Below are 18613 nucleotides of genomic sequence, written 5' to 3'. Positions count from 1 at the left end.
TCCTACATTTGAGGTTTAATATCTCATTCTGAGACTGGAAGGTATGGGATAAAGTTCTCTCCTTGTTTCTATTCTTGCCTCAGAAGCACATGGCACAGGCCTAGGGTGGCTATAGGTGGCCAATCACAAGAGTCTGGCATCTGTTATCTTTCCTCATGCAGATAGAGCACACCAGCATCCTAAATCCCAGCCAATGAGATACATTCATCCTCAAAGACCCTCCCCACTGTCCAAGGTTTCTAAGCACACGTTCCACAGTGGCAATCACCATCTACTTCACCAAAGGATGTGTGAGACTGCCTGTTTATTCTGAGCTATAGACTAAAGAAAGAAGAGCCTCCCTTTTCCCTCAAGAGTTCATCACTGGATATCCCCAGCCTCAACTGCTGGCTAGGCAGTCATTCCAGACCCACTACAGTCACCCCTAGAGCTTTCTTAGTCAAAGCAAGCTTCTTTTCTACCTGCTGCAATGCTGATCTGTGGGAATAAACTGCTGGCCATTCCTGAAGCAGCTGCCAATTCATTCTAGTTAGGCTAGCCCTTTTTGGTCACCTGTCTAGTTCTTGGAATCCTGAGCTCCCTGCTGCCACCTGGCCTAGTGCCAGCAGCCCAGTGAAAAGAGCAGTAAGACATACTGCAGAGAAAAATCTCCTTTTTCTGCACCCATGGCTAGATCAGAGATTTTGTGACATGGGTACTAACTCAGGACTCCTGTTGACCCACGGAAAAGAAGCTCACACTTCCAGGAGAAGCAGAATCACAAAGTATGGAACTGTATACCAATGCCATATATCAATAAATGATAATAAGCATTGAGTGGTGGTAATTTCTCTGTAGGTATATGTTTAAATTTTAATTTTTTTAACTTACACTAATTGAAACCTCATACAGATTTTGCAAATCAGATTCTTAAGCCTTGACCTTAACTGAAGAATGGATATAGAAAATGTTTTATATTTATACAATGGAATACTATTCAGCTGTTAAAAAACAACATTCTGTAATTTACAGGCAAATGGATGAAAGGAAAAAAAAAAGATCATCCTGAATGAGGTAACCCAGACTCAGAAAGACCCAAATGGTATGCACTAACTTATAAGTGAATACTAGCAATAATGTATAGGATAAGCATGCTAAAAATCCAGTCTCAAAGAAGCCAGGCCTAAGGGAAGATTCTTGAGTCTCACTCAGAAGAGGAAATAAAATTTGACATATGAAATAGATGAAAGGAAAGAACTGGGTAGGAAAGGAGGTAGGGAAGGTAATAGAGGTGGGGACCAAGTGTGGGGAAAGCCAAGGTGAATAGGTCGGGGAGGACTGGGAGGAAGAATGGAAATCAATGGGCGTGCATGTCTGGGACAGTGGAGGCTTCTGGGAGTTTACTTGGGTGATGCTAAGACCCCTAGCTACAGAGTTTAAGGAGCCTGAACTGGCCACCTCCTGTAACCAACTGGGACTCACAATAGAGGGAGGGGGATACCAACCCACTCATAAAACCTTCAATTCAAAATTTGTCTTGCTTACAAGAAATATAGGAGTAAAGATGGAACAGAGATTGAGGGAATGGCAAACCAATGACTAGCCCAACTTGAGACTCACCCCATGGGAGTGGCCAATCCCTGTCACTATTAATGATACTCTGCTATGCTTACAGACCAGAGCCTAGGATAACTGTCTTCTGAGAGGCTTCATACAACAGCTCATGAAAACAGATGAAGAGACTCACAACCAAACAATAGCTGGAGCTAGGGAAATTTTGTGGATGAGTGGGAGGAAGAATAGAGGGAATCAGAGGGGTCAAGGACACACAAGATGATATACAGAGTCAAGTAACCTGGACCAATGGGGCTTGCAGAAACTGAACCAACAACCAAAGCAAATGCATGAACTTGCCCTACATCATCTACATATATGTGGGAGATGCACATCGTGGTCAACATGTGTGTCCCTTAAAATGGGAGTAGAGGTTGTCTTTGTTGCCTGCCATTGAATCCCTTTCCCCTAGCAGGGCAGCCTTTTCTGATCTCATTGGGGGGACATTTAGTCCTCCTGTGACTTGATGTGGCAGGCTACTGGGAGCGTCTGATTCTCTCAGAAGGAGAGGGGAGATAAGATGATGGGCCTGATGATAATGGGACTAGGATGAGAGGAGGAACAGGGCTGCAATCAGGCTGTAAAGTGATTAAATTTAAAAAGAAAAGAAGAGAAAAAGAAAAAGAAAAAAATACATCTGGACATTGACATACTCATAAACAAGTTTTCATCTGACACATAACAGGGAATTAGTAGCTTGCAAATTGAAGGTCAAATGAAATACCTATTTAATGAGTAGTGAGCACTACTTCAGGGTCCCTAGAATATTATTTCAGCTTTGTTCTCAAATGACTTTTAACTGTGTGTTGTTAATCACATTAACCCAAAGAAGATAAATATGTCCACTGTCTCTCTGTTTTAAATTAGGTAAAATAGTCACATTTTTACCTTGCTGTGTTTTTGGACCATTTACAGGATATAAGTAATTTAATATTTGGACAAGATGAAAACTTTTTTTTTCAATTTTGGAGAAAGAGTTCACTAAAGCAAACATATTGATGATGTCAATCAGAGTAATGGCGTTATTCTAGGCTTTTCTAATGCCATTATTTTCCCTCTCTTCATTTCAAAGTAAGGCGTCAATGCTTTGTGTTGATTAAATTTTAACGTAGAAATTGACCTTTTATGTTACATACAAATGACAAACTTGGATGTTCTAGGGCGGGAAGAACTTTATTTTCTTCTAGGCTTCTAGTAAATTTATCAAATAAGACACCCCCAGAGCATAGAAATGATTCATTTCCTTTTTGCAGTTTTTCCTCACCCAGAAGAGAGGGCTTAGTGTAATTTTTTTTGATGTTTAAAATTGTACCTTATAGGACAAAAAGTAGATTTCATTTTATGTAATAAATGGATTCCTTGACAGTTGTATTGAAAGCACATTTTTGAAAATAGAATCATATTCCCTCATGCCTTTCTATCTATCTGAACTGTAACTCACTGTAACTGGCTTTGCACTCACAGCAGTTCTACTACCCCAGTTCCCTGAGTTCTGAGACTATCTGCATATCTTCTTCTGAGCTTTTCTTTTTTTAGATAAACCTAAACTGATAAATAGATGATTTTGACTTACAGCTTCCCTAATACAAAGACAAATGATCATTTAATTGTCATCACCATTTTAAACTTTACAAAGAAGTATTTAAAGTAATTTTCTCATAAAAGAAGACTAAAACTACTGTTTATGGATCATTATGGCATGCTAGACTGGAATTATGACTCCCTGAAATAAGAAGAACATAAGATTGCCTTAAGTACATTGTGTAAGGTAATAGTACTTGTATTTAGTTCAGCAATATTAAATATTTTCACATAGCTATGTTAACAATTTCCAAAACTTTCTTGAAAATCTGAAATTGGATACCTTTCAAACAACAGCTTCACTTCCTCCATTCTTCAACACTTGAATTTACTATCCTATTTTCTTTTTTCACAACTCTGCTTACTCTAGGCATTTTTGTCAGTGGTGTTACATAGAATTCACTTTCATGTGGTTTTCATTTTGACTGAAATAATTAAACAAGAATAGTGCTTTCAAGTTTCAACCACATTTTATTACATGACAAAGTGTCTTTCCCTTCCAATGCTGAATAATTCATTGTACGAATACAAATTATTTTTACCTACCCATCTTTATCTATTAACTCAGGTCCCTTCAATATAGACTTTGGCTACTATAACTAGCCCTACTAAAAACCAAGGGTAGAGAAATAAGTGTTATTTTCTGATTTTATTTACCATACATATATCCATAATAATGAAGTAATGATTTCTATGGAAATTTCAATTTTAAGCTTTGAGGAAGCAATACAAGGTTGCCATAGTAGCCACACAATTTCACATTACTAGCTACTAATACACTATCACTCCTTAAAGCTAATCTCTGTCTTTTGGTAGTAGTCATTATAAATAGCATAGGTATCTAAGGATGTTGTATAACTTGTTTTTAGTTATGTGTATAGGATAAAATAGCTGAGTGTAGTGGCACACACCTGTAATCCCAGCACTTGGAGAGGCAGAGGCTAGCATATCTCTGTAAGTTCAAGACCATCATGGTCTACAAAGTGATTCCAGGACAACCAGAGCTACAAGTCAGAAAAATCTTATTGTGAAAAAACAAACAGTGTATAAGATAATAAATTAATCTAACTGTTACAATAATACACATTACCATATAATATAGAAATCATTCAGGATTTTTTAAGATTTCTCAATTAGAAATAAGATATCTTTGATTAGGCATTTTTGATAGTTAGGAACATGTAACTTCATTATCAATTATAATTACATTTTTGTATTTTTAAACTTTGAAAGATTTTATTTTGAATTGAAACGATATTCTCTTTAGTGTTGTCTGAGGTGTAGAAATTATGGTAGTGCTTAACTCAAAAATTCTCTTAAGATTATACCCATTTTTCTTCACTTTAAGTAACACAAGTTTGGTAATATTATTCATTTTAAAATGTGATTTTGTATCAATTTATGTAAAATAATAAGAACACTCTTATCTAAACATAGAAGAACCATTCATCTTTCTCATCTACATTGCTACAGTTTTTTTTTTCACATGAAAAGTACCCTACAGTGCTATGGAGATAGCTCAGTTGGTAGCATACAAGACCATACAAGACCATACAAGACCATACAAGAGTTAGGACCTGATTTGGGTCCCCACTACAGTCTTAGTCACTGTTCTATTGCTATGAAGAGATTCTATAACTATGGAAACTCTTATAAAAGAAAATATTTAATTGGGGACTTGTCTACCGTTTTAGAGGTTTAGTCCCTGACCATCATGTTTTACATCCTGATCTGAAGGCAAAAGGCAGAGGGGGGGGGCTTGTGTGGGGTCTAATTTAACTTCAAAGCCCACCCTCAATGACACACTTCTCCTACAAAGCCATACCTACTCTAACAAATACAATTCTCCTAATCCTTCTAACCTTTCTCAATCAATTCCACTTCCTAATGACCAGTAGGGGCCATTCTCATTCAAACCACAAATTTCACTCCCTGGTCCTCATAGACGTCTAGTGATATAATGTAAAACATATTCAATCCAACATCAAAAGTCTCCACAGTCTATCACAGTCTCATCACTATTATAAGGTCCAAAGTCTCTTCTTTGACTCAAGACAGTCTCACAACTATAACACCCTGTAAAATCAAAACAAATTACATATTCCCAACACACAATAATACAGAAGCAAAGCCTTTACATTTTTAACATGTTATCTCTTTTTTCCTTTTTTATTATTAATTTATTCAAATTACATCTCAGTTGTTAGCCCATCCCTTGCGTTCTCCCTTTACTCCCTCCCTCCCGCTTCCCCCCATTTCCCTCCCCTATGTCTGTGACTGAGGGAGACCTCCTCCCCCTGTATATGCTCATAGGGTATGGAGTCTCTTCTTGATGACCTATTATCCTTCCTCTGAGTGCCACCAGGCGTTTCCATCCAAGGTACATGGTCAAATATGGGGCACCAGAGTTTGTGTGACAGTCAGATCTCCTTCTCCACTTAACGGTGGAGAATGTCCTGTCCATCGGCTAGTCTGGATAGGGGTTCGAAGTTTACTGCCTATATTTTCCTTGGCTAGTGCCATAGTTTGAGGAGGACCCCAGCGCCCAGACCCGGCTGTAGTTTTCCAGGACCCTTTGCAGCCTTCTATTTCCTCATTCTCCCAGGCTTCTCACACCTAAAGTCTCAATAGGATGTCCTTCCCTTCTGACCCACTTTCCTGGTAGGTAAAGTTTTCCATGGGGACGTACCCTTTGGACTAGTGTCTCGATATAAGTGAGTATATACCATTTAACTCTTTTTGCTTCTGGGTGAACTCACTCATTATGATAATTTCTAGTTCAATCCATTTATCCACAAATTTTGGGAATTCTTTGTTTTTAATAGCTGAGTAGTATTCCATAGTGTAAATGTACCACAGTTTCTTAGTCCATTCTTCTACTGAGGGACACTTAGGTTGTTTCCATGTTCTGGCTATTATGAATAAGGCTGCTATGAACATGGTTGAACATATGTCCCTGTTGTGTGGTAGTGTATCTTCTGGGTATATTCCAAGGAGTGGAATAGCTGGGTCTTGAGGAAGCCCTATTCCCAGTTTTCTGAGAAAGCGCCAGATAGATTTCCAAAGTGGTTGTACTACTTTGCATTCCCACCAGCAATGAAGGAGTGTTCCTCTTTCTCCACATCCTCGTCAGCATGTGGTGTCAGTTGAGTTATTGATCTTAGCCATTCTGATGGGTGTAAGACGGAATCTCAGTGTCGTTTTGATTTGCATTTCCTTGATGACTAATGAAGTCGAGCATTTCTTTAAGTGTTTCGCAGCCATTTGATATTCCTCTGTTGAGAATTCTCTGTTTAGTTCTGAGCCCCATTTCTCTATTGGATTATTTGGACATCATCATTCACCATGACCAGGTAGGCTTCATTCCAGGCATGCAGGGATGGTTTAACATACGGAAATCCATCAATGTAATCCATCATATAACAAACTGAGAGAGAAAAACCACATGATCATCTTTTTAGATGCAGAAAAAGCATTTTACAAAATCCAACACCCATTTATGTTTAAAGTTCTGGAGAGAGCGGGAATACAAGACACTTATCTAAACATAATAAAGGCTATATACAGCAAGCCAATAGCCAACATTAAATTAAACGGAGAGACTCAAGGAAATCCCTCTAAATTCGGGGACCAGACAAGGCTGCCCACTTTCCCCATATCTCTTCAATATAGTTCTTGAAGTTCTAGCCAGAGCAATAAGACATCAAATGGAGATCAAGGGGATCCAAAAGGGGAAAGGAAGAAGTCAAATTATCCCTATTTGCAGATGATATGATAGTGTATATAAGTGACCCACAAAATTCCAGCAGAGAACTCCTACAGCTGATAAACACCTTCAGCAAATTGACAGGATACAAAATTACAAAAAATTCAGTAGTTTTCCTGTATACAAATGAGAATCAGGCAGAGGAAGAAATTGAGAAAACTACTCCCTTCACGATAGCCACAAGCAATATAAAATATCTAGGAATAATCCTAACCAAGCAAGTGAAAGACCTATTTGAAAAAAACTTTAAATCTCTGAAGAAAGAGATTGAAAATGACATCAGAAGATGGTGGGATCTACCTTGTTCACGAATCGGGAGAATTAACATAGTAAAAATGGCCATCTTACCAAAAGCAATTTACAGATTCAATGCAATCCCTATCAGAATACCTACAAAATATTTTGAAGATATTGAAAGAACAATTCTCAACTTCATATGGAGAAACAAAAAGCCCAGAATAGCAAAAATGATCCTATACAATAAAAAATCCTCGGGAGGAATCTCCATACCTGATCTCAAGCTGTACTACAGAGCAACAGTAATTAAAACAGCATGGTACTGGCACAGCAATAGGCTAGTGGATCAATGGAATCAAACTGAAGACCCAGAGATGAATCCACACACATTTGGTCACTTGATTTTTGACAAAGAAGCCAAATCCATTCAATGGAAAAACGACAGCATCTTCAACAAATGGTGCTGGTCTAACTGGATGTCTACATGTAGAAAAATGCAATTAGACCCTTATTTGTCACCATGCACAAAACTCAAGTCCAAGTGGATTAAAGACCTCAACTTAAAACCAGAGACATAAATTCAGTTAGAGGAAAAAGTGGAGAAGAGTCTGGGACACATAGGCACAGGAAACAACTTCCTGAACAGTACACCAACAGCCCAGGCCTTAATGTCAACAATTAATAAATGGGACCTCATGAGGCTGAGAAGCTTCTGTAAGGCAGGTGACACTGTCAAGAGAACAAAGCAACAGCCTACAGACTGGGAAAAGATCTTCACCAACTCTTCATCTGACAAAGGTCTAATATTCAAAATATATACAGAACTTGAGAAATTAAGCACCACCAAACATGTTATCTCTTGCAGTTGCATAATTACTCAGTGAAAAACCACTTAGATTTTGACATTTGTTTTTAGGTAGAAATTACATTACTATTTCTGCCATAACAGTAAGAATGTCTCCTATTGTGCTGTATCACTGAGTGGCTTATTATTAAGAGCAAATTGCGAACGTAGCTTAGCATGTGCCATATTAGATCTAATGATTACTTAACTATAACATTTTGGGGACTATTTAATAAAAGAAATATTGATTTATTTGATTTTGCTTAATGAATAAAAGCATTATTCCTTGTCTATGGCATTTCTGCTTTCAATAATTTTGAAGAGTCATACTTTCAGAAATCTGAACAGTTGAAGAAATAAAAATTTTAATGACAAAGGACATTCCTGAATTAGAACTAGAACTGAATGCAAAATATGTGTGATTAATCCTATAACAAGACTTAAATTTGAAGATATTATGGAGAATGCTTTCACTGTCTTTTACATTGATATTTATTTATTTATTTATTTTTTATTTTATTAATTTATTCTTGTTACATCTCACTGTTTATCCCATCCCTTGTATCCTCCCATTCCTCCCCCCCCATTTTCCCATTATTCCCCTCCCCTATGACTGTTCCTGAGGGGGATTACCTCCCCCTGTATATTCTCATAGGGTATCAAGTCTCTTCTTAGCTACCAGCTGTCCTTCCTTTGAGTGCCACCAGGTCTCCCCCTCCAGGGGACATGGTCAAATGTGAGGCACCAGAGTACGTGAGAAAGTCATATCACACTCTCCACTCAACTGTGGAGAATATTCTGACCATTGGCTAGATCTGGGAAGGGGTTTAAAGTTTACCTCCTGTATTGTCCTTGGCTGGTGCCTTAGTTTGAGCGGGACCCCTGGGCCCAAATCTGCCTATCATACTGTTCTACTTGTAGATTTCTAGGACCCTCTGCCATGTTCATAGCAGCCTTATTCATAATAGCCAGAACATGGAAACAGCCTAAGTGTCCCTCAATAGAAGAGTGGATAAAGAAACTGTGGTACATATACACTATGGAATACTACTCAGCTATTAAAAACAAGGAATTCCCGAAATTTGTGGATAAATGGATTGAGCTAGAAATGATCATAATGAGTGAGTTAACCCAGAAGCAGAAAGAATCAAATGGTATATACTCACTTATATCTGCATACTAGCCCAAGGGGCACGTCCCACGAAAGCCTTCCCTTACCAGGAAACTGGGACAGAGGGAAAGGCATTCTATTGGGACATTGATATTTATTCAGCTCATAAAAATGGGAATATAAACTGATAAAGGTATATAAGTGAGGTTTCACCTAGAAAGTGGTGATATGCCCGGGAGAACAACAAAAGTATATTAGAGTCCTTAGCTTCACTACATTTAAAGAACTACAAAGAACAATTTAAAAATACCAAAAAATGAGTTTTAAATAAGGTAATTCTAGTTCAATCCACTTGTCCACAAATGTCAGGAATTCTTTCTTTTTATTAGCTGAGTAGTATTCCATAGTGTAAATGCACCCCAGTTTCTCTATACATTTGTCTACTGAGGGACACTTAGGCTGTTTCCATGATATGGCTATTATGAATGAGGCCACTATGAACATGGTTGAGCATATGTCTTTGTTGTGTGCTGGAGCATCTTCTGGGTATATTCCAAGGAGAATAGCTGGGTCTTGAGGAAGGCTTATTCTCAGTTTTCTGAGATAGCGCCAGATAGCTTTCCAAAGTGGCTATACTAGAAAAGATCATAACTGGGTTAACCCAGAAGCAGAAAGTGTCAAATGGTATATACTCACTTATATCTGGACACTAGCCCAAGGGGCATGTCCTATGAAAGTCTTTACACACCAGGAAAATGGGTTAGAGGGGAGAACATCCTATTAGGACTCTAGATGAGAGAAACATGGGAGAATGGGGAAATAGAAGGATCCAGAGGGTCCTAGAAACCTACAAGAAGAATATTATGATGGGCAGATCTGGGCCCGGGGTCCTGCTCGAACTATGACACAGCCAAGGACAATATGAGCAATAAACTTTGAACCCTTACTCAGATCTAGCCAATGGACAGGACATCCCCCACAGCTGAGTGGAGAGTGGGGACTGACTTTCACACGAACTCTGATGTCCCATATTTGACCATGTGCCCTGGATGAGGAGACCTGGTGGCACTCAGAGGAAGGATAGCAGGCTACCAAGAAGAGACTTGGGTTTTTTTTTATGTTGGTGTTGGTGTTTTTTTTTTTTTCAGCAGATGATAAAATTACTACAAAGCTTCACAAGTTTTCAAAATGCTGAGAATATATAACTCTGGTATGTCTAACTCCAATTAATGCAGCTGCATTACAGCCCCTTGAGATTCTGAATGAAACATACATCATGACAACACCAGCTGACATACTTTCACGGGTAGGAAAAATTCTAAAGGGCTCCACTCCTAGATGAATAGACACTGACAAACAATTACTTGTGAGAGGGGATGGACAAGCTCTCTGTTGTGGTATACAATCTCAAAATGTCAGCACTAAACATGTATATATTAGCAATACTAAATTAACTTAGAAGATTTTGTGTATTTGTGTATATGTATGTATAAAACACAAATATGCATAAATGTGTAACACTAATAAAGGAGAAGCCACCATGAATTTGTGAGAGAATGAATGGACACAGGAGAATGGGAGTGGAGAAAAAGAGTCATGGAAATGATTACAGTACTCATATGAAATTCTCAAGTAAATTTAAAAAGTTTAAAGCAAAAAAAGAGAGCATTTTCAAGAACCCATTGTTAAACATTACTTTTTCATAGCTATTCTTTCATTTCATCTTTCATTATAACTTCAAGTGTTAATATGAACTATTTTTAAATAACATAACAAAATCCAACAAAATTTATGATGTTATCTAATAGTTACTGCTGTGCCTAATATGACTGCTGACACCATAAATGAATTTTCTTTGCTTCAAACATTGAAACAAGTAGAGTACATGCTTTTAGTGTTATTTCTTTGAAGTGTGAGATTGCATCATATGCTGTTGTTTGTATTTATTTTCTTTCTCTTTTGTGAGGATTGAGGATTGAAAATTAACTAGGAAGTGAGTGCAGGAAGCTGTGTATTCATCTTATGGCTTGTATCTCCTTTGTAATTGTCATATGATTGCTGTCCTTTATTTTGTTAGTACTGTTATATGCAAGAACATTTTTAATAATTACTCTTTGCAAATTTTAATTCATTTTGATCACATTAACCCCCACCCCAATTCTACTCATACTTGTCTTTAGATCCCTACACACTCAACTTTGAAATTTACTCTTAATTTTCCCCCATCAATCCAATTTATATTGCTCAACAATTTTTGGGGAGTAAGGCCTTCCCTGACGTATTTGATCTACCAAGGGTTACACCATTAATAAAAATTGACTCTTCCAGTCACAGAAGTTATCAAATGCCAAGAACTCCTCAAGTAGTGGTAGGATTCAGTGTCCACCTCCCTAACTCTATGATGAGATTTGTCTGCCTTGAGCTTGTGCAATAGTAAGCCAAATTTTCTGTCCTAAAATAATCCCTACCTTGTTTTATGCATTGTAATTTTATGTATTGCATGGTTGGCTTTATTATCATTTAGACTTTTCATAAATATATTATTAGAAACTATAAGCCTACATTAATTTTATTATTCTTTTCTCATAAAAGAAATATCACCTACAGTTTCTTATCCCTCTATTTCTCCTAATTCTTCTCCCCTCTTATCTTATCCCCCCAATCCACTCCTCCCCTTTTTCATTTAAAAAAGAACAGTCCTCCCAGAGATATCAACCTTATATGGTGCAACAAGTTACAATAACAACAACGCAAAATAGAATAGTCAGCAGAAGTGGTTGAAGAGAGTAAACAAGGTAGGAGAGGCATCACAGAGAGAAATGAGAGTGGAGATCAGACCTGCAGAGAGTTGGGATAGGAGGTCAGAGAACCTTCAAAGAGAAGAGAAACTGTGGGCAGAGGCAGCTCTGTGACAAGCTGGAGATATAGAATAGGGTAGGCTTCTGGGAGGATATGGGGGTGACTGTAGCTGAGATTCCTAGTAGCAGGGGTCATGGAGACTGAAGAGGACACTAACAGAACTCTTTGTGGATGGAGAAGAGCAGCAACCCACCCACACAAACTTCAACTAAAAATTTACCCTGCCTACAAGATATGCAAGGATAAGATAGAGAAGAGATTAAAGGACTGTCCAACCAATGCCTGATCCAACCTGAGACCAACCCCATGGGAGAAAGCCAACCCCTGACACTTTTAAGGATACTCTGCTGTGCTCACAGACAAAAGCCTAGCGTATCAGTCCTCTGAGAGGCTACACCCAGCAGTAGATCCAAACAGACACAGAGACGCATAGCCAAACATTGGGTGAGTGTAGGGAGTCTTGTGGAAAAGGGGGGGATAGATAAAAGGACCTGGAGGTGACAGGACCTCCACAATAAGACCAACAGAACCAACTAACCACAGGTCAGAATTACCTGTTGTCAGAAACACCAACCAAAGAGCATTCATGGTCTGGACCTAGGTCCTCTACACAGATGTAGCCAATGGGCATCTCAGGCTTCATGTGAACCCCCTAGTAAAGGGCATGGGGGCAGTCTATGATACGGACACTGTTTCCTGATTTTTGATCACCACCCTCTAACAAGCCTGTCTTATCAGGCCACAGCAGAAGATGATGAGCTCAGTCCTAATGTGACTTGTGAGTTAATGTGCTAGTGTGTATGTGTGTGTGTGTGTGTGTGTGTGTGTGTGTGTGTGCATGTATGTATGTAGGGCTCCCTTTTTAAGAAAAATAAGGGAGGGAGGAAGGGAAAGAAGAGGGAGGGTGGGATTGGGAGGAGCAGAGGTAGGGGCTATGATGGGGATGTAAAGGTGAATAACTTAATTAAAAGTAAAAGAAATGATAAAGAAAATGTGTAACATAAAAGAAAGGAAGGAAGGAAGAAAAGAAAGGAAGGAAGGAAGAAAAGAAGGAAGGAAGGAAGGAAGGAAGGAAGGAAGGAAGGAAGGAAGAAAAGGCACAAACTCATATCAAGTCTGGACAAAGCAATCCAAGGGCAGAAAAAGAGTCAGAGACACACACTCCCACTTCATTAAGCAGAGGGCCTTATGAAGAGCCACGCAGGCACTGTGATTGTCACTTGAGTCTCTGTGAGTATCTATGAGCCCTACTTAGTTGATTCGGTGAGCTATATTCTCCTGATTTCATCAGCTACTCTGGTTCCTGCAATTCTTCCTTCTACTCTTCCACAGGGTATCTCAAGTTCCAAGGGGAGGGGTCACATAGAGATTTTCAATTTGGCTCTCTCTCCACCTATATTTTCACTATAGGTCTCTGTGTCTGCTCTGATCAGCTGCTGAAGGAAGCCGCTCTGATAATGATTAGGCTAGGCAGAATATTGTTAGGAATCATTTCTTTAAAATTTTCTATCCTAGCTAGGTCTGAGGACTATCTGGCCTATACCTCTTGGTAATCCAGGCATTGTTGGCCATACATTCCTTTTTGTGTCATGGTCCTCAAATTATACCAGTCATTGGATGGACACGCCTATTAGTTCTTTGCCTCCATTTATTCAACATACCTTGTAGGCAGGATAGATTGTAAATCAGTGGTTTTGTGACTGGGTTGGTACCCAGTCTCACTGGAATCTTTGAATGGTTACCGGAGATAGCCTGTCAATGCTCCATATCCTACATTACTAGGAGTCTTATCTAGGGTCACCCTCATTGACTCCTGAGGGTTTCCATTGGACTGGGTTTCTAGCATATCTCTGAGATGCCTCCTTAGTTCCAGTTGTTTCTACCAGTTCTCTCTCCTTCCATTCCTTTTTTTTAACATTTTTATTAATTTACTCATATTACATCTCGATTTTTAGCCCTTCCCCTGTTTCCTCCCATTTTTCCCTCCCTCCCACTTCCCCCCTTCTCCCCTCCCCTATGTCTGTGATTGAGGGAGACCTCCTCCCCCTCTATATACTCTTAGAATATCGAGTCTCTTCTTGGTAACTTGCTATCCTTCCTCTGAGTGCCACCAGGTCTCCCCATCCAGGGGACGTGGTCAGAAAAGGGGCACCAGAGTTCCTGTGAGAGTCAGATCTCACTCTCCATTCAACGGTGGAGAATATCATGCTCGTCAGCTAGGTCTTGGAGGGGGTTCGAAGTTTACTGTCTATATTCTCCTTGGCTGGTGCCTTAGTTTGAGGAGGACCCCAGGATCCAGATCTGCCTGTCATAAAGTTCTCCTTGTAGATTTCCAGGACCCTGTGGGTCCTACTAATTCCCCATTCTTCCATGCTACTCTCACCTAACGTCTCAATAGGATGTCCTCTCCTCTGACCCACTTTCTTGGTAAGTAAAGTTTTTCATGGTACGTATCCTTTGGACTAGTGTTTTGATATAAGTGAGTATATACCGTTTGTCTCTTTTTGCTTCTGGGTGAACTCACTCATTATGATAATTTATAGGTCAATCCATTTGTCCACAAATTTCAGGAATTCCTTGTTTTTAATAGCTGAGTAGTATTCCATAGTGTAAATGTACCACAGTTTCTTAGTCCATTCTTCTACTGAGGGACATTTAGGCTGTTTCCATGTTCTGGCTATTATGTATAAAGCAGCTATGAACATGGTTGAGCATATGTCCCTGATGTGTGGTAGGGCATTTTCTGGGTATATTCCAAGGAGTGGGATGGCTGGGTCTTGAGGAAGCCCTATTCCCATTTTTCTGAGAAAGCGCCAGATAGCTTTCGAAAGTGGTTGTACTAGTTTGCATTCCCACCAGCAATGAAGGAGTTTTCCTTTCTCTCCACATCCTCGCCAACATGTGGTGTCATTTGAGTTTTTGATCTTAGCCATTCTGATGGGTGTAAGATAGAATCTCAGTGTCATTTTGATTTGCATTTCTCTGATGACTAATGAGGACAAGCATTTCTTTAAGTGTTTCTCGGCCATTTATATTCCTCTGTTGAGAATTCTCTGTTAAGTTCCAAGCCCCATTTCACAATTGGGTTGTTTGGTTTTGTGGTGTTTAATTTCTTGAGTTCTTTATATATTTTGGATATTAGACCTTTGTCAGATGTAGGGTTGGTGAAGATCTTTTCCCAGTCTGTAGGCTGTCACTTTGTTCTACTGACAGTGTCTCCTGCCTTACAGAAGTTTAAAAATATGAAACGCTTCACGAATTTGCATATCATCCTTGTCCAGGGGCCATGCTAATCTTCTCTGTATCGTTCCAATTTTAGTATATGTGCTGATGAATTGAGCACTCTCCTTCCATTCCTACACCTCACTTAACCCCTCCTGTTCCCATCACCATCCACCCACATCTATCCACGAAATCTGTGATATATTTTCCTTCCTAAGAAAGAGCCATACATCCTTCTCCCTTTAACTTTCTTCGTTGCTTATCCTCTCTGCATATATGGATTGTAACATGATCATCCTTTACTGTACAGCTAATATCCACTTATAAATGAGTTTATTCATTATTTGTCATTCCGTATCTGGATTAAATCACATACATTTTTTTTAATTCCATAAAATTGCCTACAATTTTCATGATGTCATTTTTAACAGCTGAGTTATACTCTCTTATGTGAATATCCTCTTTTTTTATTCATTAATCTGTTGACAGATATCTAGATTGTCTAGGTTGTCCAGTTTCTAGCTTTTGTGAATAAAACTGCTATGATCATACTTATTCCAGTGTCCTGGTGGAAGGATGGAGTGTCTTTTTGGTATATGCCCAGGAGTAGTGTAGTTGGGTCTTGAAATAGATGGGTCCTAATTTGAGAATTCCCAATATGGAACCTCCATATTCATTTCCATAATGGCTGTACAAGTTTGCACTTTTACTAGCAATGGAGGAGTGTTCCCTTTGCTTTATACTCTCTTCAATATAAGCTGTCATTTTTTTTATATTAGTCCTTCAGGCAAATATAAGATGAAATCTCAAAAATAGTTTTGATTTTTGTTTTCCTAATGTCTGAAGATTTTTAATATTTTTTTCGAGACAAGGTCTCTCTGTGTTAGCCTTGGCTGTCCTGGACCCACTTTGTAGACCAGGCTGGCCTCGAACTCACAGCAATCCACCTGCCTCTGCCTCCTGAGTGCTGGGATTACAGGCGTGCGGCACCACACCCAGCTTTTAATATTTTTTAAATGTTTCTGAGCTATTTGAGATTTCTCTGTTGAGATTTCTGTTGAAATTTGTGTCCTGTTTTTAATTTTATTATTTGGTTTGTTGATGTCTAGTTTATTGAGTTCTTTATGTATATTTGGATATTAGCTCTGTGCCTGATATGGACTTGGTAAAAATAGTTTCCCATTCTGTAGACTGCCATTTTTCCCTTTGGGGGTGTTTGTTGCTTTACAGAAGTTTTTCAGTTTCATGAAAACCCATTTATTAGTTGTTAATCTTAATGCCTGTGTTATTAGGCTTCTGTTCAGGTAGTTATCTCCTGTGCCAATGTATTCAAGGCTATTCTCCACATTCTATTCTGTCAGATTCAATGTATCTAGTTTTAGGTTCAGGTATTTGATTCACTTAGACTTGAGTTTTGTGCAAGATGACAACCATGGATTCTTCCACATACTGACATCCAGTTACACCAACAGCATTTGTTTAGGTTTCTTTCCATTGCATAATTCTGGCTTATTTATCAAAATTCAAGTGTCCACATATTTTTCAGAATTATGTCGGGGTCTTTGATTGTATTCCATTGATCAATGTGGCTGCTTTTATGTCAAGAGCATGTGTATTTTATTACTATAGTCTGACATCAGAATGTTGATACCTCTGAGAATTATTTTATTGTTCATGATTATTTTAGCAAACTAGAGTTTTCTCTTTCCATACTAAGTTAAATATTATCCTTTCAAAGTATTTAAATAATTGTGTGGAAATTTTTATAGCAGTTGCATTAAATCTGTAGATTGCTCTTGATCGGACAGTCATTTTTACTTTGTTGATCCTACTTATCCATCTTTTGATGTCTTCTTCAATTTCTTTCTTCAAATCACTGAAGTTTTTTTCATACAAGTCTTTCACTGCTTGGTTAGAGTTAAAACAAATAATTTTGTATTATTTGTGACTATTGTGAAGTGTGTTGTTTAACTTAATTCTTTCTGAGTCCATTTGTAACTAGTCTACAGGAGGACAATTGATGATTTTAGTTAATTCTGAATCCAACCACTTTTCTGAAGGCCCTTATCAGATGTTGGAGTTCCCCAACAGAATATGTGGGGTCATTTGTGTATAATATTATATAATCTATGAATAGCAATAGCTTGACTTCTTCCTTTCTAATTGATATCCTTTGATTTCCTTCAGTTGTCTTGTTGCTCTAGTTGGAATTTCAAGTACTATATTGATTAGATATGGAGAGACTAGCATCCTTTTCCTTTTCCTAATTTTAGTGGAATTGCTTTAAGTTTCTCTCCATTTAATTTAATGTTTGCTGTAGGCTTGCTGTAAATTGCCTTCATTATGTTGAGGCATTTTTTTTTAATCCATACTTGCTCTTAGACTTTTATCATGAAGAGGCATTGGAATTTTTCAAAATCTTTTTAGGAATCATGATGACGATGTGGGATTTTATTGGTTTTGTTTTTTAATTTTTGGGGTGGATTGCATTTCTTAATTTTGTATGATTCTATCCCTGCATCTCTGAGATAAAGCTTACTTGGTCATGGTAGATGATATTTTAAATATATATTGGATTCAGTATTTTATTGAGCCCCTAAGAAAATAGGAGACATTTAAAGTCTCCCAACAAAAATATCCTGGGCTCAGGTTGTTGTAATGCAGAATTCTTCCAGATTTTCAAAGAACAAATGCCAATGCTCCTCAAACTTTTTCAAAACTAGACACTGAAGGAAAATTAATCAATTCTCTCTTATGAAACCAAAGTCATCCTGATACCCAAACCACACAAAGATTCAAGAAAGAAAGAGAATTGCACATCAATTTGCTATATGAAAATATATGTAAAAAATTGAGTCTTGTTATTGAGTTCTATTTTGTGATTTGTATTATGCTGGTCTACTTTCATGGGTTATTTAAAAATCGTGAAGGTAATTTGTAAATAGAAATTAGTATAGAAAAGTGTTCAAGGGAAAAAGTTAGTTTTTTTAATATTTAATATTTCTAAATGCGTTAAGATTGAATGACACTCAGTCTAATGTAAAATTGTATATAGATCAAGATAATTAAAAGCCAGATGCTTTTTTCTATATTTTCTTTTTTAATTTAAATTTTTTTTATTAAATATGTTTACATATACATTTATATTATTACACATATATAGGATAAACTACCTATAACAAGAAGAACCATGAAACAACCAAGAAATTTTTATATATGTTACATTCACAGTGTTTTGGTTATTCATATTTGGTTTGGTAGCCTTGAAGAAAACATCTTTCCTATCTTGGTGAGTCTAGACTTCTCAATGTAAATCAATATCTATCACAGCTCAACATTATCAACTTAAAACATCTATCTAGACCTAAAAACATCATAACTCCTAAACAACTAAGCTTAA

General features: G+C 37.9%; 1 non-coding gene across 1 annotated transcript; it reads right to left on the bottom strand.

Annotated features, from left to right (window-relative positions):
* Positions 1-15227: 15227 nt before the first annotated feature.
* Positions 15228-15334, bottom strand: LOC127186134 (U6 spliceosomal RNA). The gene has a single exon (XR_007830363.1). It is a non-coding gene; the product is annotated as a U6 spliceosomal RNA (small nuclear RNA).
* Positions 15335-18613: the final 3279 nt, after the last annotated feature.

Source organism: Acomys russatus, chromosome X (genome assembly GCF_903995435.1).
Source record: "Acomys russatus chromosome X, mAcoRus1.1, whole genome shotgun sequence".
In the NCBI taxonomy this organism is placed as follows: Eukaryota; Metazoa; Chordata; class Mammalia; order Rodentia; family Muridae; genus Acomys; species Acomys russatus.
The sequence above is the reverse complement of the archived record's forward strand: the minus strand, read 5'-3'. Positions and strand labels throughout refer to the sequence as shown.